This window comes from Moschus berezovskii, chromosome 5, assembly GCF_049115385.1.
Source record: "Moschus berezovskii isolate FMDL1 chromosome 5, NW_MosBer_1.0, whole genome shotgun sequence".
Taxonomy (NCBI): Eukaryota; Metazoa; Chordata; class Mammalia; order Artiodactyla; family Moschidae; genus Moschus; species Moschus berezovskii.
In genome coordinates this window covers 116,767,490-116,795,023 of record NC_142464.1, presented here as the reverse complement: position 1 = coordinate 116,795,023, position 27,534 = coordinate 116,767,490, and positions in this window count along the sequence as shown.

Below are 27,534 nucleotides of genomic sequence, written 5' to 3'. Positions count from 1 at the left end.
ATAGATTCTATTTAGAACTCCAGCTTAATATTTTTAAAAAAAAATTGGAAGTTCATTAGGTACCTATTCTAAGATCATCTTTTTATTTTGTGGTTTGATTATGGCTTACCTTTTAAAATTAATATGAAAAATTAACGTATATAATAATAAAATAAAAGTACACTAATTTCCACCACTTTCATTACCCACATTCAATTATTATCAAGGTTTTGTATTTCAGTTTGTGCTTCATCCAACTAGGCATTTCACATGATGTACTCTGCATATAAGTTAAATAAAGAGGGTGACACGATACAACCTTGACACACCCCTTTTCCAATTTTGAACCAGCCCATTGTTCCATGTCTGGTTTTAATTGCTGCTTCTTGTCCTACCTACAGGTTTCTCAGGAGGCAAATAAGGTGGTCTGATATTCCCATCTCTTGAAGAATTTTCCAGTTTGTTGTGATCCACACACACAGTCAAAGGCTTTAGTGTAGTCAGTGAAGCAGAAGGCAGTGTCTAGTTAACATTCATCACCACACACAAGTATAGTTTTTATTACAACAGTCAAGACATGGCAGCAACCTAAATGTCCATTGATGGATAAGTGGATAAAATAAATATGGTATGGATATGCATATATCATATTTGCCTCATAATGGAATATTTTTCAGCCATAAAAATAAATCTTGCCATTTATAACAATATAGAGAGTCCTTGAGGGCATTATATGCTAAAGTGAGATAAGTCAGACAGAAAGAGACAAATACCATATGATCTCATTATACGTGGAATCTACCCACACCCTCAGTATTACAAAAAGTGATAAAACATAAAAACAGAGCTCAAAGGCACAAAGATTAGACTGATGGTTGTCAGAGACAGGGGGAAGAATGGTGGATGAAATAGGAGGTCATCAAAAGGTAGACATTTCCAGTCATAAATTATTTAAGTGCTTCTTCTCCCCATTCCGTCTTGCTAGTCTTTCTGAGACATATCACATACTTTACTAATGTCCTCCATATTCTATATCTTTTATATTCCTTGTATATTAAATTTTTGCTTCCATGATATAGTCTAGATATTTTATTTGGCTTACAGTCCATTACATTACTGAAGACTTCAACTTCTGTCTTACTAACAGACTCTCTCTACTCCCTTAGTTTGCAAGCTTGGATGAAGCAAACTGTCAGGTTGGAGAGGCTTGAGTGGCAAGGAACTGAAGGTGGTCTCCAGCAACCAGCCAATGAATAATTTCATCTTTCAGCTCTTCAGTTTATGAAGAACCTACAACTTCAATCTTATAACCCATGAACAAATGAAGGCTACCAAAAATCATGTAAGCTTGGAAGCAGATCCTTTCCCTTTCAGATTTTTAGATGAAACCCCAATTCTGAGCAACACCTTAAATTTTAAGGCTATGAGAAACCCTTAAGCAGATGATTCAGTTTTCACAGCCGTTTTCCTGATCCACAGAAACTACGTTGTTTTAAGCCATTGTTTGTGCTAATTTGTTACACAGCAGCAGATAACTAGTACATTACCTATACATATCAAGGTCTACTTTATTTTCTGTGGGTAGGGCCTTCTCTGGATATAAGGCTTGCGGTATAGGATTTTCCTTCCTCTTGACTTTTCTTTCTCTATATGAGAAAAAAAAAAAATCCCATCTAGTAGTTTAGGTTTTGGAAACCTCTTGACAAGCTACCAAGAAGATAACTTTTTGCCTATTTTCTGGACCTTTGATTTTTTCCTTTAGATTTGCCAACCTCTGTACCATTTAAAACATCTTGATTAAATCATATTCAGAAATGCTTTGATAGAGTGGGAAGTTCATGGATTTTGAAACCAAATAGGTCAAGGTCTGGGTCTTCTGTCTATCGTTTACCTTCTCATCCTGTTTCTTCATCGACAAATTAGTATAGCAATTATGTGGATTAATAATACAGACAATTAATGTGAATTAAAACACATGCTCAGTTGTGTCCAACTCTTTGTGGCCCTGTGGACTGTAGCCTGAGAGGCTTCTCTGTCCATGGAATTTTCCAGGCAAAACTTCTAGCATGGATTGCCATTCCCTACTCCAGGGAATCTCCCCATCCTGGGATTGAACCTGTGTCTCTTGCAACTCCTTTATTAGTAAGTGGGTTCTTCAATACTAGCATCACCTGGGAAACCCGGGTGCTATATAGTTAAGCCTCAATTAATATTAACAATTATTAGTTCCATATTTATTATGGAATATCCTTAAGATCATACTTAAATTGATTTTAAGTATATATAGAAATATATATGTTTATATATATATATATAATTTTAAGTATATATAGGAATACTCCTCAGACATCTCATTTCTGCCTTCCTGGCTGAAATTTTAGCCAGAGATTACAGTTGGGTAATTTATTCACCTACTCTGTTAAGCATGCACTATAGTCGGAAATTTTCTCAATTTTTGCTTTTAAATTTGCCATTAAGAACCCATGGTACTAAGATATCACTATTATTAATAAATTCATTCTTAGAGGAAAAGCTTGGAAGCTTAGATTCTCAATAGCATGGCAAAGATTAAAATCCAGCAAGGTTCAGCAAAATGATGGGATATCACACTGGTGATTATTATATTACTGAAGACTGCAACTTCTGTCTTACTAACAGACACTTAAGTATTTAGAACATTCTCTTGACAAGTTCACATTTGCATTTTTCACCATTACCTTTAGACCTTTAAGAGGTATATACCAAAAAAAAAAAAATCTTTATGGTAAGCTGGATTCTAAATGGATCCGAAATTTTTCACTGGTATATAGCTTTGAATATTCCCTTGAGTGGGGAAAGAACTTATGAGTTTGATGAATGTTGTCTTGTGATTAAGTTACTTTACATGGCAAAAGTAAAAATGTTTTAAAGTCTACAGGAGAAAGGGGATGTTATCCTGTAAAGGAGAATCAGGAGGTCAGAGATAGAAAAAGAGAGACTTGAAACAAGGTACATGTTCTCCTGTAGGTTGTAGTGGAGAAGAAGATCATATTGTGGAGAAAGACTTATGGCAGGGAACAACACCAGGCTTCTTTAAGCGAAGGTCCTCAGTCATACAATTGAATGGAACTGAATCTTGCCAATACCCAGTGAATCCAGAAGAACCCTGGCAAGATACTCATTTCATCTTGGTGAGACTCTGAGCAGAAGACCCAGCTAATAGGTGCCCAGAAACTTGACTATGGAAACTGAGAAAAATTGTTTTGTTTTAAGCTGTAAAGTTCATGGAAATTGCTACGGAGAAACAATAATAGAGAATAATCCTTAGTTTTCCTAAAATAATACCTTATGTGATAAATGTTTCTTTCTTTAATAACTTGAGTCATTAAACTTGTGTCACTATCAAGCTCAAAATGTTTCTTGTCATCTAACCCCAATTCTGTCAAATCCATCAGAACCAGAACAAGTAACAAGCATTTGTTCCATCCAGTTCAATTTATGTCCTTATTTGGGACTGACCCACTTTAAAACTGGTCAGCAATTAATGGGTAATTTGCCTGAGTCATCATTCTTGAGTGTTCATTTCTGAAAGGAGGCTTTGTCAAAATGTCAATCTTTGTACTCTGCTGTGCCTAAAATCTGGTGGCTTTCCAGTTCTTGCTGAATAAGGAGCTAAATATGCATTTCTATTTTTGCTACTAATTAAATGTGCATGACACAGTGGAGTTGGGAAGAGCAGAGCTTACCAGTGTTCTTGTTCCTTTGGTGGTACATGCTGTAAACCAGAAGCAGAGTGAAACTAGCTTCATTATACCCCAGTTGTTCATTTTAAAGATTAACAATATATTCTGTGAACCAAGGAGGGTAACATTCACATAACTGGATTTTCTTGCACATGTGATCTTCATGGTCAAGAGAGAAACAATAGGCAATGTGGGGGAAAGACTCTGTAGCTATGGGAGTGAGAAAGCTTAAGGGAAATAAGTTATAATTAATATATGCCATTTGACCTTGAAAAAAAGCATTTTAACCCATTTGAGCTTGAATTTCCTCATCTGTACTGAATAAATCCCTTTGCTATTTCTCTTCATATCAGAAATCACTTGAATAAATGAGTGCCTCTATTATTCTCCACAGTTCCTCCTTAAAACTATCCTATTCTCTTTATCACCATTTCCTTTTAATATCTTCTGTTCAAAATAATTTCAGCTGGATTATTTAAGCAGCCTCGTTTCCTCCATTTTTATTTTTCCAATTTTTTCTTTAATACTGATGCCAGAATTGTCTCTCCCACTTACATTGGTATAGGTGGTGAATCTCTCTTCCTCAAACCAAATCCCCATTGTTCTCCAGTTCATTATTTTCTATGGGGTTGATTAATTAGTACAATCCCTTAGTATTCCTCACAAAGTGAATGATAACATCATATCTTGGCCAGATTTAAAATCTAGTGCACCCTATGTGCTGCACTCAATATGCCAGCAAATTTGGAAAACTCAGCAGTGGCCACAGGACTGGAAAAGGTCAGTATTCATTCCAATCCCAAAGAAAGGCAAGGCCAAAGAATGCTCAAACTACCGCACAATTGCACTCATCTCACACGCTAGTAAAGTCATGCTCAAAATTCTCCAAGCCAGGCTTCAGCAATATGTGAACTGAGAACTCCCAGATGTTCAAGCAGGTTTTAGAAAAGGCAGAGGCACCAGAGATCAAATTGCCAACATCCGCTGGATCATGAAGAAAGTGAGAGAGTTCCAGAAAAACATCTATTTCTGCTTCATTGACTATGCCAAAGCCTTTGACTGTGTGGATCACAATAAACTGTGGAAAATTCTGAAAGAGATGGGAATACTAGACCACCTGACCCACCTCTTGAGAAACCTGTATGCAGGTCAGGAAGCAACAGTCAGAACTGTACATGGAACAACAGACTGGTTCCAAATAGGAAAAGGAGTACGTCAAGGCTGTATAATGTCACCTTGCTTATTTAACTTATATGCAGAGTACATCACGAGGAACGTTGGGCTGGAAGAAGCACAAGCTGAATCAAGATTGCTGGGAGAAATATCAATAACCTCAGATAGCACATGACATCACCCTTATGGCAGAAAGTGAAGAGGAACTCAAAAGCTTCTTGATGAAAGTGAAAGAGGAGAGTGAAAAGGTTGGCTTGAAGCTCAACATTCAGAAAACAAAGATCATGGCATCTGGTCCCATCACTTCATGGGAAATGGATGGTAAAACAGTGGAAACAGTGTCAGACTTTACTTTTTTGGGCTCCAAAATCACTTTGGATGCTGATTGCAGCTATGAAATTAAAGGACGCTTACTCCTTGGAATGAAAGTTATGACCAACCTAGATAGTATATTAAAAAGCAGAGACATTACTTTGCCAACCAAGGTCCATCTAGTCAAGGCTATAGTTTTTCCAGTGGTCATGTATGGATGTGAGAGTTGGACTGTGAAGAAAGCTGATCGCCGAAGAATAGATGCTTTTGAACTGTGGTGCTGAAGAAGACTCTTGAGAGTCCCTTATACTGCAAGGAGATCCAACCAGTCCATTCTAAAGGAGATCAATCCTGGGTGTTCATTGGAAGGACTGATGCTAAAGCTGAAACTCCAATACTTTGGCCACCTCATGCGATGAGTTGACTCATTTGAAAAGACTCTGATGCTGGGAGGGATTGGGGGCGGGAGGAGAAGGGGACAACAGAGAAAGATGTGTGGATGGCATCACTGACTCTATGGACATGAATTTGAATGAACTCCGGGAGCTGGTGATGGACAGGGAGGCCTGGCGTGCTGTGTTCATGGGGTCACAAAGAGTCAGACACGACTGAGCGACTGAACTGAACTGAACTGAATGTTCAAGTAGCAGAGGTCCACTGATAATTTCTTTTTAATTTTATTTTGATTAATGATGTTATATGAGTTAACAAAAGTGGTTCAGTTATACCTGAGTGAGTGCTTGAGGTTGCTCAGACGTGTCCGACTCTTTGCAACCCTGTGGTCTGTAGCCCACCAGGCTCCTCTGTCCATGGGATTCTATAGTCAAGAATACTGGAGTGGCTTGTCATTTCCTTCTCCAGGGAATCTTCCTGACCCAGGGATTGAACCCAGGTCTCCTGCATTTCAGGCAGACACTTCGAAGCATCTATTATTTTTCAAATTCTTATCCCATTTAGGTTATTACACAGTATTGAGTAGAGTGCCCTGGCTATACAGTAGGTCCTTTTTGTTTATCTGTTTCAACTATAGCAGTGTGCTACAGGTTAATCCCAAACTCCCAATTGGTCCCTCCCCTTCCCTCTATCCCCTTGGTAGCAATAAGTTCCTTCTCTAAGTCTGTGAGTCTGCTTCTTTTTTAAATATGCTTGTTTACATCATCTTTTTAGATTCAACATATAAGGAATATCATATGATATTTGTCTTTCTCTGTCTGACTTACTGCATATATGTACTACATCCTCTTTATCTGTTCATCTCTTGATGGACATTTAGATTGCTTCCATGTCTTGGTTATTGCAAACAACACTGCAATGAATGTTAGGGTGCATATATCCTTTCAAACCGTATTTTTCCCCAGATATATACACAGGAGTGGGCTTGCTGGATCACAAGATAATTTCAAAATAGCTCACCTCTCCAATGTCTGTTTTCAAGCTGTCTTCCTCCACTCATCTCTCAAAGACCTAGTGGAAATATGTGTCCTTAGGAAAGCCTTCCTGATCACATATTAGAGGATATAAATGCTTTTTCTTCTCTGCTCCCATGGCACTTTGCTTACATGCCTACCATGACACGAGTACAGTTGGTTTTAAGCACAGCTGTCCCTTAGGCTGAATTGGGAGCCTAGGAAAACAAATTGTTTATTTTACTACTCTTTTATATTTTCATTGAAACTGCATGCTTACTGTAAGTCCAGGAGGTGTGAATTAAGAGTCATAACTGAATGAATGTGTCAATGAAGTAATAATAGGAATGCATGTATGCTATGACAAACCTGGAGTGTATGTGTGCTAAGTCAGTTCAGTCATGTCCGATTCTTTGCAGCCCTTTAGACTGTAGCCCACCAGGCTCCTCTGTCCATGGGATTCTCAAGCAAGAATACTGGAGTGGGTTGTCATGCCCTCTTCCAGGGAATCTTTCCGATCCAGGGATTGAATCCAAGTCTCCTACATCTCCTGCATTGGCAGGTGGATTCTTTACCACCCATGCCACCTGAGAAACCCCAATAATAGTAGTAATAAATAACCATTGTTGGCTCTTTACTAATTGTTTGTTGCTGTGCTATGAGTTTTATATGGATTAAGCCATTTGATTCTTGTTCTTCATGGAAGAAATCATTATGATTTCCATGCTGTAGATAGTTACACCTAAGTTTACTGATGTGTGACTATCTACATCATGGAAAACCTAAGTTTACTGATGGCTTTACAGGTGGCTTCCCTGGTGATAAAGAATCTGCCTGCAATGTGGGAGACCTGGGTTTGATCCCTGGGTTGGGAAGATCCCCTGGAGAAGGAAATCACTAACCACCCCAGTATTCTTGCCTGGAGAATTCCATGGACAGAGGAGCCTGGCAGACTATCGTCCCTGAGGGTCGCAAAGAGTTGGTCACGAGTGAGCGACTTTCACTTTCAAGTTTACTGAGATGTTTCCTCTAAGGGCAAGCACTTAGAGAAAGGAATGAGTTAAGTGGGTGCCACGGGGCTTGTTGCATATTTAAATGTCTTTTTTTCCCTTTCATTTTCAGACGGCAGATTATGCCAATAAGTATTGTTGTATTTGTGCATTCCAGTGCATTCCAGTTCTCAAAGGAGATCATACTAAATAGTAATTTTCATTGTCGAACATCTTGAATGCCAGAAAGGTAGGATATTTGGGGTGAGTTAGTAGTTATTAGAAGGTGCTTTTGAAAGAAAGGTATTCTAAATGCATGACACAAATTCATGTTCTTATACTGTAAGATTTGACAGCTATAATATAGGGGCTTCTAAAATTATAGAATTTCGGGACTTTCATTCTAACCTTACTGCATTTATTATAAACTCTTTCAACATAAAATGCAGTAATATTTAACAAATTCATGCACATTACTTTCTTGAAAGACTTGATGATTTAGGAGAGTTGAAAGATAGGTATAAATTATACCATGTAGGGTTTCAGACCAGGTAACGTCTTTCTAAAAGATTGTCTAAAAATTAAAAATTTCAAGTGAAACACATTATGTGTGCAGTTATCAAAGATCCTGGATGTTCTTTAATCATATTTTGCCATCCTATATGTTTTATATCATTGAGTTTCTTGACATTAGTCAATAGGCCGTGCACATTTGAATTTTTCCTACAGCTCAATGAGTCTGCCACACCTTGCCCTTTTGGACTCCTTATATTCAAGAGATAACAGAATGAAGACCATTAAAATGGAAGGAAGGAAATCATACAGATGTATTCATGAACTCCATCTACTCTTTGCCTTCCAAATACCATATTTTTAACCAGATGAGCTAAGTTGTTGCAAATGTCCCTATTCTTAGCAATCCCTGAGAAAACTGGCATCTGAATTTGCTTCCCTGAGAGCATCTATTTTAAAAAATTATGTTCTTTGTTTTGTTTCTTTGGAAAAAAAAGAAAAGAAAAACTAAAATGTGAAAGGTAGAAGGAAATAAAGTTGATAGTAGAAAAGTCGCTTTTCTACTTTAAAAAGCAAAGAAACTGCTTTTTAAAAAATTATTTTACTTTAACAGAGAAAAATGTTGAGATTGAGTGAAAATTCTATTAAAACTAGGACAATCTTTTTCTACATACTGGACTATAGCTCAAAAAGACAAAGCTAAATCTGTTTAACTCTGTTAAACTGTTAAAGTGCTAAAGCTGTTTAGCTCGGTGTATTGGTTCATGAGCTAGCATGATAAGTCTTGGTACACACAATGAATTTCTCCAAGACTCATACATGTCACAAATACTATTTGTGCATGAGTCATTCAAGTTTCTCAGAGATGTTGGAGCTGCAATAAGATTAGAAGGCAAGCTACGTGAATTTCCTCTTCCTGGGGCATTAAATCTTTCTCAAAATGACTAACGCCATTGTGCATATTTCTTCAAATAGTAGAAGGATCAGTTCAGCTCAGTTCAGTCACTCAGTCGTGTCTGACTTTTTGCGACCCCATGAATCGCAGCATGCCAGGCCTCCCTGTCCATCACCAACTCCCGGAGTTCACTCAAACTCATGTCCATCGAGTCGGTGATGCCATCCAGCCACCTCATCCTCTGTTGTCCCCTTCTCCTCCTGCCCCCAATCCCTCCCAGCATCAGGGCCTTTTCCAATGAATCAACTCTTTGCGTGAGGTGGCCAAAGTATTGGGAGTCTCACATATAATCTCTAGAGATGGACCATGATAGAAGCCTGTGATTCTAGCATCAAAAGGGGAGCTGACTCAGGCTACAGAAAGGCAAAGAGTAGGACAAAAACACTATCGATGCTTCAAAATGAATCAGAGAAACAGGTTGAGAAAGAACCAGCAGCTGAGGGAGCAGTGTGGACAAAGGTCAGGTGGGGAATTATTGTTGTTGTTGTTCAGCCTTTAAGTTGAGCCCAACTGTAGCACACCAGTCTCCTCTCTGTCTGTGGGATTTCCCAGGCAAGAATACTGAAATGGGTTGCCATTTCCTTCTCCAAGGGACCTTCTTGAGCCGGGGATCAAACCTGTCTTGCATTGGTAGGCAAATTCTTTACTACTGAGCCACCTGGGAAGCCCAAGTGGGGAACAGCAACAGTTTATTCAGAAGAGGAGGAGGAAGAAACCACTGCTGAAAAGATATAAGGGCCAGATTATGAGACCCATGGAATAACAAGACTTGAATAAACACTGATCGGGCAAAACCAGTAACAGACTAAAAGTTACTAAGTCCTCACTATATATTTCACACAAAGATTTACAGAAGTGTTCCTAACAAAAAGGAGGGATAAGAAAACTTTCTGCAGTTACCGTGACATGAATAAGTAGCCATTCCCTCCTTGAAGATAGAATTCATCACAGGTGCAAGGAGGACAGAATTCAACAACCTGTCTTTGAATCACCCAAGCCAGTCTCTTTTGGAGCCTATACAAAGCTTCTACCCAGGAATATGCGATGATTTTTAAGTTTTTAACTTTGGTAGGAAAGTAGAACAATTTATAATGCTAACCTAGCCTCACCACCACAAACACTTGATTTTCCCAAATGTTTACCCCTAAGAAGCATGCTGTGTAAACAGTTTTCTAAAAACGTTTGGTGGAGCCAAATGATGTTTTGGGAACAAATAAAAATGGTGATATATACTTTGATTTTTTGTATTTAATTTTTTTTAATATGGACCATTTTTAAAGTCATCATTGAATTTAGCAGTTACAGTATTGCACTATCTCATGTGTGGAGTTTTTGGACATTAGTAATGTGGGATCTTAGTTCCCTGACTAGAGATGAACCTGCATCTCCTGCATCAAAAGGCAGGAGTTACGACCACTGGACCCCCAGGGAGATCCCAGCAGTGATGTATGTTTACACAGAGAACTGAAATGTATGAGGAGTTCAAAGAGGTCAGTTAACCCAACCGAACATATGATACTGAAACTGCATTAACCCTCAGATTACACTGAGTTGTCAAGGACATTGTGTTTGAATACTCCACTTTGAGTAAGTTATAGATTTTCCAGTCTATTCTTTCAATTTTTGTGGAATATGCAATATTGATTAGAATATATATATATATATACCAAGCAAAGTTGATGTGCTTTCCCCAATTCAGTCTTAAATTTCTATCCCTTGGGTAAATAACATTTCTTTCCCATATAACAATTATTCTGATAGACTGGGAGTTGTTTTTATTTATCTCCACTTAACAGACTCACTGGATTAGCTAATGATCTTCCCTCCTTCTGGAACTTACTGGCTGCTGGAATTTACATGCTCACTACATGCTGATTTCTCCTTGCATTTTGCCCATGTACTTCTAATGCCATCATTCGAGTTTTAATCCTATCAAGAGCCAAGAGCTTTTATTTTGTAACTTGTTGACACTAGGTGTATTTTTTGTTATAATTATGTAATTTAATTATTAGCTAGTATGCAAAAGCAGGCAGAAATAGAGTTGAATTGTTTGGAAAGACTAATCGAAGATGAGTTTCTACCAAGAAATAGTAAACTGTGTGTGTGTCAGATAGCTTTAAAAGAGAGGCATTTCTCTAAGCTCTTGTTCCTCTTAAGGAAAATAAATCAACAGTCAAGTGTGATGTAGCCATATAAAAGACATGGAGCCATGCCCCTTGGTCCTATACCCAGAGTCCCTGGACACTTGCTGTCTCTATATCAGACAAACTTTCTGGTGCAGCACTTGAACTTCTTGGTATAAAGCTTTTGGCTCCCAGAGCCCTTCCTGTCCACAAGTTTAAGAGGCCACAAACTGCTTAGAATCAACATCACCAGGAACAATCCTAAATAATTAATTGAATAGACATAGGTATATAAATACTCCAGTCTACAGTCCCGTGGGAGGAACATCTCTGAAAGTCTTGTGCTATATTGATTCCTAAATTTCCCCAAGTTCGTCAAATTCCACAGTTCTGACATGTTCCTTTACTAACCCTTTTCTGGTTGCCTTCTCTTACCTGTCTCTTGTCTTTATTCCTGCCACTATTTCCTGAAATCACTTCCCAACAAATGATATATATTCAAACTGTTGTCTCTACCTTGGCTCCTTATGGTGTCTTTGCCAGCTCAATTGCCATAACAAAATGCTACAGACTTAGGGGCTTAAACAGCAATCAGCATAATTTATTTTCTTATAGTTCCAAAGCCTTATTTTCTTATAGTTCTGAAGTCTGAGCTCAGGGCGCCAGAAGTGTTGGTTTCTGAGAAGGACTCTTTTTTTATCTTGCAGATGGCCACCTTCTCTCTTTGTTCTCACAAGGCAGAGAGTTCTGATCTCTTTTTCCCTCTTACAAAGCCACAAAGCTTATCATCACGGTTCAGACCTTGTGACCACTTTTACCCTAATTACCTGCCAGACTCCATCTTCAAATACCATCACACTGCGGGGATTAGAGCTTCGGCATATGAATGTGGGTATGGGGGGGTGGGGCACAATTCATTCTATAGCTGGCAAGCAAAACTAAAGCACAATATTATATGGAATTACAATATGTAGGGGCTTCCCAAGTGGCTCAGTGGTAAAGAATCAGCCTGTAATGCAGGAGACACAGGAGATGTGGGTTCAATCCCTGGGTTGTGGAAGATCCCCTGGAGGAGGAAATGGCGACCGACTCCAGTATTCTTGCTGGGAAAGTCCCACGGACAGAAGAACTTGGTGGGCTACAGTCCATGGATGGCAAAGAATCTGAAATGACTCAGCATGGACACAAAATCTGTAGATATATACTCAAAGTAAAAGCCATTTCCTTAAATAAAAAGATTAATAAATAACTAGACATTTGTGTCTTTTTCATTTAAAAAATGTTTAGTATGTATGTAACCTAAATGACTTGTAATCTCAAATGTAATTTGAAGTCATCGCTTTATGACCAAAGTTTCCAACACCTTATTTAAATATAGACATTTTTATATATTTTAGGCACTGTTTTGGGGGCCACTTAGTGAGAGTCATTTTGTCACTTTTCAGTGACAAGTTTTTAAAAAATGAAACACTTTAAATATACAAAAGTACTGAATTAATGTAATGGACAGAGTCACAGAAATAAGGGAAAACAATTTAAAAATATTTGCTTCAATATTACTTTTAAATGAATAACGTATTGCAGATCCCTTTAAGCTTTGCTTCATTCTCTTCCTTCCAGTGTCTCCCTTCCTATTGGAAACCACAGTCCTGAAGTTCATGGAGAGCCTTCCCATGAATGTGTCTGTATAGTACTTACTGTGTGACTATGAGTGGTGGCAAATCCAAGCTATGGTGTTCCCACTGGTCACCTCCTTAGGTCAGATGCACCCATTCTTCAGCTGCTGATATCAGCTGCTGATGGCCCACAGCTTTGCCCCAGACTGGACATCGCTTTCAGCTGTGGAGGCCTTCACATCCCTGATTTGGCGTGAGGCTGGCTGACTCAGGGATATACACACTCCGCTCTCTTGCTTTAGTGTGAAGTAACTGAACAGCCATCTGACTTCCAGAATTCCCTGTAGGATGGACTAAGACCTCAGTTACAACCATATCATGACTTGGCTTCCTCTGTGCTTGCTCAGGTGGTTTAGTCATGTCTGACTCTTTGTGACCTATAGACTGTAGCCTGCCAGGCTGCTCTGTTCATGGTATTCTCCAGGCAAGAATGCTGGAATGGGTAGCTATACCCTCTTTCAGGGGATCTTCCTGACCCAGGGATCGAACTCACATCTCTTAGGTCTCCTGCATTGACAGGCAGGTTCTTTACCACTAGCTCCATCTGGGAAGCCCAGACATGGCTTCCTATTCTGCCCTATTCTGCTTTTTTCACTTCAATAAATCTTCCTAAGGCAATCTTCAGGCTTCCTTGATGGCTCAGATGGTAAAGAATCTTCCAATGTAGGAGACCTGAGTTTGATCCCTGGGTCAGAAAGATCCTCTGGAGAAGGGAATGCCTATCCAATTCAAATTCTTTCCTGAAGAATTGCATGGACAGAAGAGCCTGGCGGGCTACAGTCCATGAGTTCACAATGGACTCAGAATCGACTGAGCGACTAACATGGACACAGGCAAGGCAATCTCTCCTTCTTCCCCACACAGCACTCCATCTTAAGATGGAGCTTTCAGAAAACTCAATTTAAAGAAATCATAACTTTATTTATTGTTTTGTGTTATTTAAAATTTACATAAATGGAATCATACTGTGTTATGAACTTTTATGTTTTTGAGATACATCCATATTTGTACATATAAATATAGTCCATCTTAACTGATATCCAACCAGTCCATTCTAAAGGAGATCAGTCCTGGATGTTCATTGGAGGGACTGATGCTGAAGCTGAAACTGCAATACTTTGGCCACCTCATGCGGCGAGTTGACTCACTGGAAAAGACTCTGATGCTGGGAAAGGTTGGGGGCGGGAGGAGAAGGGGACGACAGAGAATGAGATGGCTGGATGGCATCACCGATTCGATGGACATGAGTTTGAGTGAACTCCGGGAGTTGTTGATGGACAGGGAGGCCTGGCGTGCTGTGATTCATGGGGTCGCGGAGAGTGGGACACGACTGAGCGACTGAACTGAACTGAACTGATATACAGAGTATGATTCTAAGAATAAACCATGATTTATTAATTTATTTCCCTACCTAGAAACAGTTTACTTCACTGTGGTCATTAAAATCACTGTTTCAAAGAAATATTCTTTTCTTTTGCATATATGTGAGTGTTTTTCCATAACAGACATAACTGAGAGTTTATACGATGCTATAAGTTACTAGCCAGTTTCCAATTGTTCTTTAAGTGCTTTTAACAATTTTCATTCCCATCAATAATATGAGTTCTCATTTCTCTACGTCCTTGCCAAAACATCTTACTGAAAATATTAACACATTAATTTTTTGAAAGCTGCTACTGTTAGATGGTATCTTATTTATTTAAAATTTGAATTTTGCTGATTGCAAGTGAAAGTAAGCGTCATTTATTTTTCTAAAATTTTCATTCATATTTCCTCCTCTATAAATTGCCTACCCCTGACAGTTTTCTAATAAGATATTTATTTCTTATTTTTATATGCATGTTTATCCTTTGTGGGTTACATTTCACTTCTAGGGCGTAACTTTCCTTTCTATTTATTGTGTCTTTTGTTATGTAAAATTTCTAAAATTTGATGTCAGTTCAGTTCAGTCGCCCAGTCTGTCCAACTGTTTGCAACCCCATGGACTGCAGCACACCAGGCTTCCTTGTCCATTACCAACTCCTGGAGCTTGCTTAAACTCATGTGCATTGAGTCGCTTATGCCATTCAACTGTCTTATCCTCTGTTGCCCCCTTCTCCTCCTGCCTTCAATTTTTCCAAGCATCATGGTCCTTTCTAATGAGTCAGCCCTTCGCATCAGGTGGCCAAAGTATTGGAACTTCAGCTTCATCAGACCTTTCAATGAATCAGTCCTTTCATCAGTCCTTTCAATGAATATTCAGGACTGATTTCCTTTAGAATTGACCGGTTTGATCTCCTTGCAGTCTAACGTATTCTCAAGAGTCTTCTCCAATACCACAGTTCAAGAGCAGCAATTCTTGGCACTCAGCTTTCTTCATGGTCCAGCTCTCACATCCATACATGACTACTGGAAAAACCATAGCAGTGTATTTAATGTATTAATAGCGGTTATACATTTTGCTTTTCATGTTCTGTTTAAGAAATTATTCCCTATGCCTAGGTTATAAAAATATGTTTTATGCTAAATTGTTTATAGTTTTCTTTTCACATTTATGTTTTAATCAAGCTGAGATTAACTCGTGTATAGAATAATGAGAGATCTAATTACAATTTTTTCCTTAGGGAGAATCTGTTATTCTAGTGCCATTTATGTAATGGTGTATGTTTCCTGGATAATTCATTTTGCCATTTCTGTCATTTTGTAGCTCCTCTCATAGATGTGATTCCATTTATTTTTATTTATTATTTATTCTGCCTTGGTATGTTCTTGGGCTTATCACTTTATTCCATAGATCTGTTTCATGATTTTGGCATGAAAATTTATGCAATATTTATCTGTGTTAAAGTACATTTATTTTTAAACTTGGTTTTGATTTGATTTTGCTTTGATGAATAACTACTTATTTACTGATATTAGCTTATAATGTATACCAGTCTGGTATGTTTGAGTTTTCTTATTTTGAGTCATGTTTGATGAGATGCTTTTCTAGGTCCCTTGGATCTAAATTCTCCAAACCACCATACAATTATTCATAATTTAAAAAATATTTTGTAATATCTCAATTTTGTCCTTATGTGTATTATTGATGACTTTTCATTTTGGATTATTAAGCCTGCTATGGAATGAGTTTATTATAATGTCTTGTTAATTCTTTCTTATTATTTAAGCATTTTGTCCACTAATTTTTGCTCATAAATATTATTTCTTTCCTTAAAATATCCACCTTTTTTTCAATTGTTATGCTATTAATATTTCAAGTGGATTTCTTAAATCATTAATTTTCAACATATTCTCTTTTCTAGAATTTGCTTTAGGACCACAAATTTCCCTCTAAGTAATATTTTAATTGCATCCCACAAATTAGATACACAGTGTGTTCACTGCTTCTTAGTTCTAAACATTCTAATTTTTATGGCAATGTATTATTTCACATGTAATTCTTTTAAAGTTATGTTCTTCTAATATTTGTTTTAAATTTCTAAACTTGCCAATTTGTGAATTTATTTTGAGTGAACTCATTCTACTACTTTCAAGGAAGTAAACACATTTTTTTTTCATTTGTTCAGTTTAGTCTACTTTAGAATAACATCAACATTATCACTTCCTCTGCTCTCCATGTCACAAAATCTTTTTAGGTGTTTCATTCATCAATAAAATTTAATCCTGTTACCTTTCTAATATATAAGTTAGATTTTTAGATTTTATTGAAGTTAAGACTTCCTTGTTAAGTACTTTCTGTAAAATATATTAAGTGATTTCTGTAAAATACTTTTCTTCCATTTTACCTTCAATGCTTAGTTAAACTCAGGAAGTTGAAAGAATGATACTAAAAATTTAAATTCTATGTCTGCAACTTGAGCATCTCTGAAAATTCCTACTGCCCTCACTGTTTGACAGTTACCAATAAATTAAGTTGAATATTTAACGTAAAAATAACTTTGATATTTGATTTGAAGAGTATTAAGAGTGTAAATACTCCCCTGGATGGAGGAGCCTTGTGGGCTAAAGTTCATGGGATCACAAAGAGTCAGACATGACTGAGCGACTAATATCTTCACTTTCACTTAGGAGTGGTAAAACAATCAATTTAGGTTTGTAAGATTTAAAAAAGAAAATGAAAAAAAAAAAAAGTAGAATAGAATCTTTTAAAAACAAGCTTTTTTTGAGGCAGTTATCACACTGCCTAACTTAAAACACTAACTTATATACATAAATGATGTGATCCTTATTGAATATTCAATGAAAATCCTTATTGATACACATACATTTCAATCAAAAATAAAACAAAATGATTTAGCTGCATGGTGATGTTGGTAAGTAGAGTTATGACTCAATAGAATTATGACTCTGAATTATTTAATGCTTGCCATATGCCTATTCCTAATTCAGGTATTGTAATTACTAGAATTACAGTGGTCTTCCCAGTGGTCACATGCGGTTGTGAGAGCTGGACCATGAAGAAGGCAGAATGCTAAAAACTGATGCCTTCAAACTGTGGTACTGAAGAAGACTTCTGAAAGTCCCTTGGACAGCAATATCTCACCAGTCAATCTTCAGGGAAATCAACCCTGAATACTCATTGGAAGGACTGATGCTGAAGTTGAAGCTCTAGTATTTTGGTCACCTGATCTGAACAGGTGACTCATTGGGAAGGTCCCTTATGCTGGGAAAGATTGACGGCAGAAGGAGAAGGGAGTGTCAGATGATGAGATGTCTGCATGGCATCACTGATGCAATGGATGTGAGCTTGGGCAAACTTTGGGAGATGGTGAAGGACACAGAGGTCTGGGACTGAACAACAACAAATTACCAAAATGTAAAGATAAGTCCTGGCGTGCTGTGATTCATGGGGTCATGGAGAGTCGGACACAACTGAGCGATTGAACTGAACTGAACTGAACTGAGAGATAAGTCCAGTTGAGCTCTTTCAAATCCTGAAAGATGATGCTGTGAAAGTGCTGCACTCAATAGGCCAGCAAATTTGGAAAACTCAGCAGTGGCCACAGGACTGGAAAAAGTCAGTTTTCATCCCAGTCTCAAAGAAAGGCAATGCCAAAGAATGATCAAACTACCGCACAATTGCACTCATCTCACATGCTAGTAAAGTCATGCTCAAAATTCTCCAAGCCAGGCTTCAGCAATACGTGAACCGTGAACTTCCAGATGTTCAAACTGGTTTTAGAAAAGGCACAGGAACCAGAGATCAAATTGGCAACATCCGCTGGATCATGGAAAAAGCAAGAGAGTTCCAGAAAAACATCTATTTCTGCTTTATTGACTGTGTGGATCACCATAAACTGGAACACTCTGAAAGAGATGGGAATACCAGACCACCTGACCTACCTCTTGAGAAACCTGTATGCAGGTCAGGAAGCAACAGTTAGAACTGGACATGGAACAACAGACTGGTTCCACATAGGAAAAGGAGTACATCAAGGCTGTATATTGTCACCCTGCTTATTTAACTTCTATGCAGAGTACATCATGAGGAACGCTGGGCTGGAAGAAGCACAAGCTGAATCAAGATTGCTGGGAGAAATATCAATAACCTCAGATATGGAGATGACACCACCTTTATGGCAGAAAGTGAAGAGGACCTCAAAGGCCTCTTGATGAAAGTGAAAGAGGAGAGTGAAAATGTTGGCTTGAAGCTCAGCATTCAGAAAACTAAGATCATGGCATCTGGTCCTGTCTCTTCATGGGAAATAGATGGAGAAACAGTGGAAACAGTGTCAGACTATTTTTCTGGCTCCAAAATCACTGCAGATGCTGATTGCAGCCATGAAATTAAAAGACACTTACTCCTTGGAAGGAAAGTTATGACCAACCTAGATAGCATATTAAAAAGCAGAGACATTACTTTGCCAACAAAGGTCCATCTAGTCAAGGCTATGGTTTTTCCTGTGGTCATGTTTGGATGTGAGATTTGGACTGTGAAGAAAGCTGAGCACCGAAGAACTGATGCTTTTGAACTATGGTGCTGGAAAAGACTCTTGAGAGTTCCTTGGACTGCAAGGAGATCCAACTAGTCCATTCTAAAGGAGATTAGTCCTTGTTATTCATTGGAAGGACTGATGCTAAAGCTGAAACTCCAATGCTTTGGCCACCTCATGCGGAGAGTTGACTCATTGGAAACGACTCTGATGCTTTGAGGGACTGGGGGCAGGAGGAGAAGGGGACGACAGAGAATGAGACAGCTGAATGGCATCACCGACTCGATAGACATGAGTCTGAGTGAACTCCACAAGTTGGTGATGGACAGGGAGGCCTGGCCTGCTGCAATTCATGGGGTCGCAAAGAGTTGGACACAACTGAGCGACTGAACTGAACTGAAAGATAAGTCAAACACGACTCCTTTACTTCATGCAAGATGTTCATGCTAGTGGGGGAGAAAGAAAAGCAAATCAGTAAATAATGTTCATTATTTAGGGGAGCCGTGAAAATACTGAAGAATCAACTGAGTTTCAAGTTCCTCTGAGGTGGGAGTAGAGAAAAATAGGAGGGCTTTTTTTTGAGAAGTTATTAAACACATAGCTTTAAAAAATGTGGTATTGTTCTAGTGAAAATGGATATGGCTTGTGCTCAAGCAGGTCCTCTGAGTAGCCAACTGTGAGGGCATTTTCCTGGAGGAGGTCTGTTACTGACTCCTCCCAGGATCTACACCTGTCAGGGAGGGAGGGATTAGGAAGCTGAATTGGGCAGGGGAAGGAATTGGGCAGAGAAAGTTTACCAGAGAACTCGGCTGATTCCACAGGGACTCTGAGGCTAGCAGTTCCAGTTTTGCAGCCCAGGAAAGTCTTTCTCAAGGACCTGGGAGCCATCCCTCTAAAACATAATCATTAAGAAACTCAGCACCTCTCTCTCCCAGACGCTGAGAGGATAGGAACCTATCTCTGGTGAGGGACAGTCAGTAAACACAGATGGCCCAAACACAGTGACCAGCCTAACATTCTCCAGTGCTTTTGCATCATCTCATCCAGCGATTAAACCGTCTCCTCTTGTTTGTTTCAAGGGGATTGAGTATTTTTTCTCCCCTATTGCACTAGTTTTGAATAGAGTCTTTTATATTACAGCAGTGAATAAAATATTGAACACATTCTTGAATAAGTGTCAGTCACTCACTCGTGTCTGACTCTTTGCAACCCTGTGGACTGTAGCCTGCCAGACTCCTCTGTCCATGGGATTCTCCAGGCAAGAATACTGAAGTGGGTTGCCATTCTCTTCTCTTGGGGGTCTTCCCAATCCAGGGATTGAACCCTGGTCTCCTGCTTGCAGACCAATTCTTTACCATGTGAGCCACCAGGGAAGCCAAAGCCTCTTCAGCTTGTCTGGTGTAATATATTTTGACACCCATTATTGAGGAAAGGCTACATCATGGGGACGAATCTAGGCATAAGCAAAGCAGTTTCCTTCTGCAATGGATAATTTCCAGGACTGACTCAACTGCGATCTGTTAGCAGCCCACACTCCCAGTAGGTGGGGAGTGAGTGCCACTGTCCTGAAGGGTGAGGTTCCAGGAAACACAGCATGGCCTCCATGATATGGCTATTGAAAGAAGATTTTTAAAAATCATGAAGATATGTGTCATCTTACAGAGCACTAAGTGTCCTCCATAAGATGACTGCTCATCTTTGCTATATATTTCATTTTCGTGTGTTCAAACACAGTCACAGCTGTACTCCCCAGGTTATGGTCTTTCTACACCAGCCAAAAAGTAACTTCCTACACTTCTCAAATTCTAGATAGAACTTCTTACTCGCTAGCTGTTCAATTAAAATTAAGGCTCAATTGGAGAAGGAAGTGGCAACCCACTCCAGTGTTCTTGCCTGGAGAATCCCAGGGACGGGGGAGCCTGGTGGGCTTCCATCTATGGGGTCACACAGAGTCGGACATGACTGAAGTGACTTAGCAGCAGCAGCAGCATACATATGTGTAGTCAATAGTCTTCTTGAGGACGAAGTAGGTTTGTTATTGTTGTTCAATTGCCGAGTTGTTTTGAACTCTTTGTGACCCCATTGACTGCAGCACACCAGGCTACGCTGTTCATTATCTCTTGAAGTTTGCTCAAATTCATGTCCATTGAAATATATTTAGAATGGTGCTATTCCAGTGTTTCATATCATCACATGCTCTGCCATCCATATAATTCTTCCTTGATTGAAGATTCTATGGACAAGAATTTGATTGGGGTTAAGCTGTGTGAATTTAATATAAGTACCCAGTTTACTGATATTTGTATGAACTGTAATACACGCAATAAAAAAACAGTAACACATGTAATACCACCAAGAATCGTAATATCACCTTGAGAGTGAGGGTTGGCAGAGTAAGTTTTCAAGTAGTCTAGAAAATAATGGAAAATGATGAAACAGGAATATGTAATGCTGTAATATGTAATGCTGTAAAGAGCTATATTGCATAGGAACCTGGAATGTTAGGTCCATGAATCAAGGCAAATTGGAAGTGGTCAAACAGGAGATGGCAAGAGTGAACGTCGACATCAGTGAACTAAAATGGACTGGAATGGGTGAATTTAACTCAGATGACTGTTATATCTACTACTGTGGGCAGGAATCCCTTAGAAGAAATGGAGTAGCCATCACGGTCAAGAAAAGAGTCCAAAATGCAGTACTTGGATGCAATCTTAAAAATGACAGAATGATTTCTGTTCGTTTCCAAGGCAAACCAATCAATATTACAGTGATCCAAGTCTATGCCCCAACCAGTAATGCTGAAGAAGCCGAAGTTGAACAGTTCTATGAAGACCTACAAGACCTTTTAGAACTAACACCCAAATAAAAGATGTCCTTTTCATTATAGGGGACTGAAATGCAAAAGTAGGAAGTCAAGAAACACCTGGAGTAACAGGCAAATTTGGCCTTGGAGCACGAAATGAAGCAGGGCAAAGGCTAATAGTTTTGCCAAGAGAACGCACTGGTCATAGCAAACACCCTCTTCCAACAACACAAGAGAAGACTCTACACATGGACATCACCAGATGGTCAACAGCGAAATCAGATTGATTATATTCTTTGCAGCCAAAGATGGAGAAGCTCTATACAGTTAGCAAAAACAAGATCAGGAGCTGACTGTGGCTCAGATCATGAACTCCTTATTGCCAAATTCAGACTGAAATTGAAGACAGTAGGGAAAACCACTAGACCATTCAGATATGACCTAAATCAAATCCCTTATGATTATACAGTGGAAGTAAGAAATAGATTTAAGGGACTAGATCTGATAGATAGAGTGCCTGATGAACTCTGGATATAGGTTCATGACACTGTACAGGAGACAGGGACCAAGATCATCCCCATGGAAAAGAAATGCAAAAAAGCAAAATGGCTGTCTGAGGAGGCCTTACAAATAGCTGTGAAAAGAAGAGAAGCGGAAAGCAAAGGAGGAAAAGAAAGATATAAGCATCTGAATGCAGAGTTACAAAGAATAGCAAGGAGAGATAAGAAAGTCTTCCTCAGTGATCAATGCAAAGAAATAGAGGAAAACAACAGAATAGGAAAAACAAGAGATCTTTTCAAGAAAATTAGAGACATCAAGGGAACATTTGATGCAAAGATGGGCTTGATAAAGGACAGAAATGGTATGGACCTAACAGAAGCAGAAGATATTAAGATGAGGTGGCAAGAATACACAGAAGAACTGTACAAAAAAGATCTTCACGACCAAGATAATCACAATAATGTGATCACTCACCTAGAACCAGACATCTTGGAATGTGAAGTCAAGTGGGCCTTAGAGAGCATCACTACGAACAAAGCTAGTGGAGGTGATGGAATTCCAATTGAGCTATTTCAAATCTTGAAAGATGATGCTGTGAAAGTGCTGCACTCAATATGCCAGCACATTTGGAAAACTCAGCAATGGCCACAGGACTGGAAAAGGTCAGTCTTCATTCCAATCCCAAAGAAAGGCAATGCCAAACAATGCTTAAACTACCACACAATTGCACTCATCTCACACACTAGTAAAGTCATGCTCAAAATTCTCCAAGCTAGGCTTCAGCAATATGTGAATCATGAACTTCTAGATGTTCAAGCAGGTTTTAGAAAAGGCAGAGGCACCAGAGATCAAATTGCCAACACCCGCTAGATTATGGAGAAAGCAAGAGAGTTCCAGATAAACATCTATTTCTGCTTCATTGACTATGCCAAGGCCTTTGACTGTGTGGATCACAATAAACTGTGGAAAATTCTGAAAGAGATGGGAATACCAGACCACCTGACTTGCCTCTTGAGAAACCTGTATGCAGGTCAGGAAGCAACAGTTAGAACTGGACATGGAACAACAGACTGGTTTCAAATAGGAAAAGGAGTATGTCAAGGTTGTATATTGTCACCTTGCTTATTTAACTTATATGCAGTGTACATCATGAGGAACGCTGGGCTGGAAGAAGCACAAGCTGGAATCAAGATTGCCGGGAGAAATATCAATAACCTCAGATATGCAGATGACACCACCCTTATGGCAGAAAGTGAAGAGGAACTCAAAGGCCTCTTGATGAAAGTGAAAGAGGAGAGTGAAAATGTTGGCTTGAAGCTCAACATTCAGAAAACGAAGATCATGGCATCTGGTCCCATCACTTCTTGGGAAATAGATGGGGAAACAGTGGAAACAGTGTCAGACTTTATTTTTGGGGGCTCCAAAATCACTGCGGATGCTGATTGCAGCCAGGAAATTAAAAGACGCTTACTCCTTGGAAGGAAAGTTATGACCAGCCTAGATAGCATATTAAAAAGCAGAGACATTACTTTGCCAACCAAGGTCCATCTAGTCAAAGCTATGGTTTTTCCCGTGGTCATGTATGGATGTGAGAGTTGGACTTTGAAGAAAGCTGATCGCCGAAGAATTGATGCTTTTGAACTGTGGTGCTGGAGAAGACTCTTGAGAGTCCCTTATACTGCAAGGAGATCCAACCAGTCCGTTCTAGAGGAGATCAATTCTGGGTGTTCATTGGAAGGACTTATGCTAAAGCTGAAACTCCAATACTTTGGCCACCTCATGTGACGAGTTGACTCACTGGAAAAGACTCTGATGCTGGGAGCAATTGGGGGTAGGAGGAGACGGGGACGACAGAGAATGAGGTGGCTGGATGGCATCACTGACTCGATGGACATGGGTTTGAGTGAACTCCGGGAGTTGGTGATGGACAGGGAGGCCTGGCGTGCTGTGCTTCATGGGGTCGCTAAGAGTCGGACATGACTGAGCGACTGAACTGAACTGAACTGAATGAGTGGCTTTCTTTTTATGTTAATTTGAATATTAAAACTTTTTAAACCTTTTGAATTTTTTTTAAATGTAAGAATAGCATACTTTGAGAAACATTCACAAGTCAGAGACATAACAGTTCCATAAATTATCAAGAAAGGAACACATGCATAAAACATTATACAAGTCAAAAAATAGTATGTTATTAGCACCTCTGGAAAATCCCTTTTGCTCATTCCCAATTACTAACTCTATTCTCTTCCCAATGTAACTATTATTCTGATTTTTCATGACATAGATTGCTTTTTCCATTTTTAAATTTATATAATTAGAATCATACAGTGCAATATAAATTCTGGCTTCTTTTAGTCCAAATTATATTTATGGGATTAATTCATGCAGTTGTGTTTATTTGTAATTAATTTATTTTCAGTGATGTTCAGTATCCTATTCTATGAATAATCATGAATTTGCTTATCCATTCAACTATTGATGGGATCCTAGGCTGTTTCCAGAATTTGATGGTTATGAATAATATTATAGACCATGTTCTACTTTTTGGCACACATGTATAAACACACCTCCTGGCTTTATATCTCAGAATGTCATTACTGCATTGTACAGTATATATTGTACTATATGCTAATATATAGGTTTAGCTTTAGGAAATTCTGCCAGACAGTTTTCAAAAATAATCATATCTATATCCTCTTGCAGAGTTTAAGAATTCTACTTCATCCATATCTTTGTCAGTATTTACTAATCAAATTTTAAATTTGGTAATTCAGGTATTGTGAGGTGATACTGAATTTCATTACATGTTTTTAGTTTTAACTTGCATTTTACTTATGGTTAATGAAATGGAATATTTTTCAATATTTTATGTTTTATTTAGATACCCTCTTTGGTGAAGAGCCTGATCAAATATAATGTCCATATTGTCTCATGTGTCCATCTTATTTTCCCTTTACAAGTCATTGATAGAAATCATTATATAATCTGCAATTAAGAACTCTGTCAGTAGCTGTTGCTGGAAATTAATTTCCCTTCTCTGAGGCTTTCTTTTTATGCTCTTCTTACAGTGTATTTTAAAAATCAAAACTTCCTTATTTCACCAATTTTCTAAGCTTACTTTGTTCCTCTTCCTTTTTATTGACACTATTGTTATTTAAATTCTGTTTTCTAAATGTTTATTGCTAGTATTTGTTGAGCAGTCACTAAATCTTGCCCAACTCGACTCTGTGTGTTCCCATGGACTGCAGCATGCCAGGCTTCCCTGTCCTTCACTATCTCCCCGAGTTTACTCAAAATCATTCCCATTGAGTCAGTGATACTATCTTACCATCACAGCTTCTGCCACACCCTTCCTCTCTTTTTGCCTTTAAACTTTCCCAATATCAGGATTTTTTCCAATGAGTCGACTCTTCGAATCAGGTGGCCAAAGTACAGGATCTTTAGCTTCACAATCAGTCCTTTCAATGAATATTCAGGGTTGATTTCCTTTAGGATTGATGGATTTGATCTCTTTGCTGTCTGAGGGACTATTAACAGTCTTCACTAACACCACAATTCAAAAGCATCAATTCTTTGGTGTTCAGTCTTCTTCATGGCCCAACTCACATCCATACATGACTACTGGAAAAAACATAGCTTTGACTATACACAGCTTTGTTGGCAAAGTGACGTCTCTGTTTCTTAATAGAGTGAAAAAGTTGGCTTGAAGCTCAACATTCAGAAAACTAAGATAGAGATGGAGAAACAGTGGAAACAGTGTCAGACTTTATTTTTCTGGGCTCCAAAATCACTGTGGATGCGGATTGCAGCCATGAAATTAGAAGATGCTTACTCCTTGGAAGGAAAGTTATGACCAACCTAGATAGTATATTAAAAAGCAGAGACATTACTTTGCCAACCAAGGTCCGTCTAGTCAAGGTTATGGTTTTCCCCGTGGTCATGTATGGATGTGAGAGTTGGACTGTGAAGAAAGCTGAGCGCCGAAGAATTGATGCTTTTGAACTGTGGTGTTGGAGAAGACTCTTGAGAGTCCCTTGGACTGCAAGGAGATCTAACCAGTCTATTCTAAAGGAGATTAGTCCTGGGTGTTCTTTGGAAGGACTGATGCTGAAGCTGAAACTCCAATACTTTGGCCACCTCACGCGTGAGTTGACTCACTGGAAAAGACTCTGATGCTGGGAGGGATTGGGGGTGGGAGGAGAAGGAGACGACAGAGAATGAGATGGCTGGATGGCATCACCGACTCGATGGACATGAGTTTGAGTGAACTCCGGGAGTTGGTGATGGACAGGGAGGCCTGGCGTGCTGTGATTCATGGGGTCGCAAAGAATCGGACAGGACTGAGCAACTGAACTGAACTGAATATTGCTAGTATATAGGAATAAAATTGATTATAGTATTTTGACTTTAGTGAACTTAATAAGATTCATTTATTGTTTATAATTCTGTATCAGTTGTCTCAATTTCTATTAATTAGTTTAGTATATGAATCATTGGCATTTAAAATTGATACCCCAAAACAGATTCTTTGTTCTCATTACTTTCTGTATTAATTTTCAGTTACATCGTTCACCTTGCAATCCCAGTAATTTTGATAACCTTTGCATGATACTCTCTTCCTCTAGAAAGATTTTAGCTTCTGAAAGTAAAAGAGGAAAATGAATAGACAGCTTTAGATCATATTAATCATGTCATAAACTCAGATCATTCATATTGGGCTTTTATTTCTGTGAGGGTTAATGCATTTCTGGCTCATCTTACCCTTTGAGGCTAGCTCTACTGAGTTTCAACCCAGACCTGATATTTTACTAAGACTCTCCTCCATGGTGAACCCTGAATTCTACTTCATTTTCTTCCAGTTTTGTGAGACTTCTCAAAACCTTTGCTTACTTTCCTTTCAGTTCAGTTCAGTTCAGTTCAGTCGCTCAGTCGTGTCCGACTCTCCGCGACCCCATGAATCAATAACTCAATTGGAAAAGCAAAACTAAATACGCTTGCTTCCTTCCCAGATTCTGGCCCCACACTTCCTCATGTTATTGATAGCTCTCTAGTCCTTCCAAACTAATCTTAGCACGAATTCTGTGAAAATGTTCTTGTTCTTCATTGTAAGAAAGTGGCTATGAACCACATCATTAGCAGTTGTTGAAATTTAACCTCTTAAGGTCTCAAAGTTCTTGCTGGGATTTGAAAGAATCTATTCAATAATATTAATATCCTTTGACCTAAAGATTGAAAGCAACTGAGAGACACAGGAGTCAAGATAGGAGACCATGTATCAGTTTTTTACTGAATAAAAGCTGAGATTGAATGTCAATAATGTACTACCAAATAACAACCTAGAATTCTTTCTATTTGACACTCAGTGATAGGAAGATAAAGAAACAGAATGACCTCAGAGAATCTCTCTCTTAACTGTCTCCACCTTTGCAATAGCAAAAATTATCCACTTAAGCTTATTTCATGTTGG